This window comes from Pseudophryne corroboree, chromosome 1 (assembly GCF_028390025.1).
Source record: "Pseudophryne corroboree isolate aPseCor3 chromosome 1, aPseCor3.hap2, whole genome shotgun sequence".
In the NCBI taxonomy this organism is placed as follows: Eukaryota; Metazoa; Chordata; class Amphibia; order Anura; family Myobatrachidae; genus Pseudophryne; species Pseudophryne corroboree.
Genome location: NC_086444.1, coordinates 387,871,204 through 387,872,298, shown reverse-complemented (window position 1 = coordinate 387,872,298; position 1,095 = coordinate 387,871,204). Strand labels below are relative to the sequence as shown.

The following is a 1,095-nucleotide window of genomic DNA, read 5'->3' as shown; positions in this document are numbered from 1 at the left end:
CTGTTGAATCTGGCATGCGATAGGCTATGGGTCTTCAATGAAATAACGGGGTACATATTGTCAGGACAATCATATTCCATAAATATCCAATAGGATGCAAAAGTTATGCTAACACATTTCCGAAGTTATTTGCATGATGATGTGCTAAGGCCACATCGTTAACAGAAGCACTATGGAATTCCAGTATACCGTCAAGGCATTCGTTCACCAAAAAGAACATGCTGCAAATATACATATTACTGAGTTGTGTCAGTACAGAAACCAGTGGCCAGTGGACTAACCAAGCATTACAGCATCTGGTATTCCCAGGGGGTCTCCCATCCAAGTACTAGCCAGGCCCAACACTGCTTAGCTTGCAAGATCGGATGGGCATTGGGCCTTTCTAGTGTGGTATGGCTGTATGTAAGTCATGCACAGAAGTGGCCTGGAAAGCTGTTACTCAAAATAACACAGGAGTGGGTGACACATGGCAGTGTCCTATACTGGAGAATGACAATCAAGGACAAACATACTGTAGTCTAATATTGATATCTTGCATGCAGGATATGAACGATAACACATACGGCAATATGCTGTTCAGGAAATAAATCAGTGATATCTATAGATCAGTATAACTCAAATGTTAAGCTCCTAAGTGGGACACATGGCGGTGTCAAACCAGAAGTCATTAAAGATCAATGCAACAGACTGTATGATATACCCCTATAGGTGGGTATTACAAAGACATAGGGGTATATTTACAAAGATTCGTGTTTTGGCTGTTTTGAAGGGTGTTTGAACTCGAATGGTATCGGGTGCATTTTACTGCAACTTTTTGAATCCTGATACTGCCGACTTTTCACAATTCGTATTTTCCGATGTCGATGTGATTCGTAATATCAGGCAGTGTTTTATGGGAGTGATGAGTAAAACACTGCCTGACAAAACACAAGGAATCCTGGCCAGATCTGTGAGATCCGTGCAGGGCTTCATTGTGTACCTTAAAACGGTTTTTAAAGTGTTTAAAAATCTGAAAAAAATTGCGTGGGGTTCCCCCTCCTAAGCATAACCAGCCTCGGGCACTTTGAGCCGGTCCTGGTTGTAAAAATATGGGAA

The 1,095-nt window shown here is 41.8% G+C and overlaps 1 pseudogene; it reads right to left on the bottom strand.

The window, feature by feature from the left end:
- Positions 1-284: 284 nt before the first annotated feature.
- On the bottom strand, positions 285-404 carry LOC134944754 (5S ribosomal RNA; annotated as a pseudogene).
- Between the last annotated feature and the right edge of the window lie 691 nt (positions 405-1,095).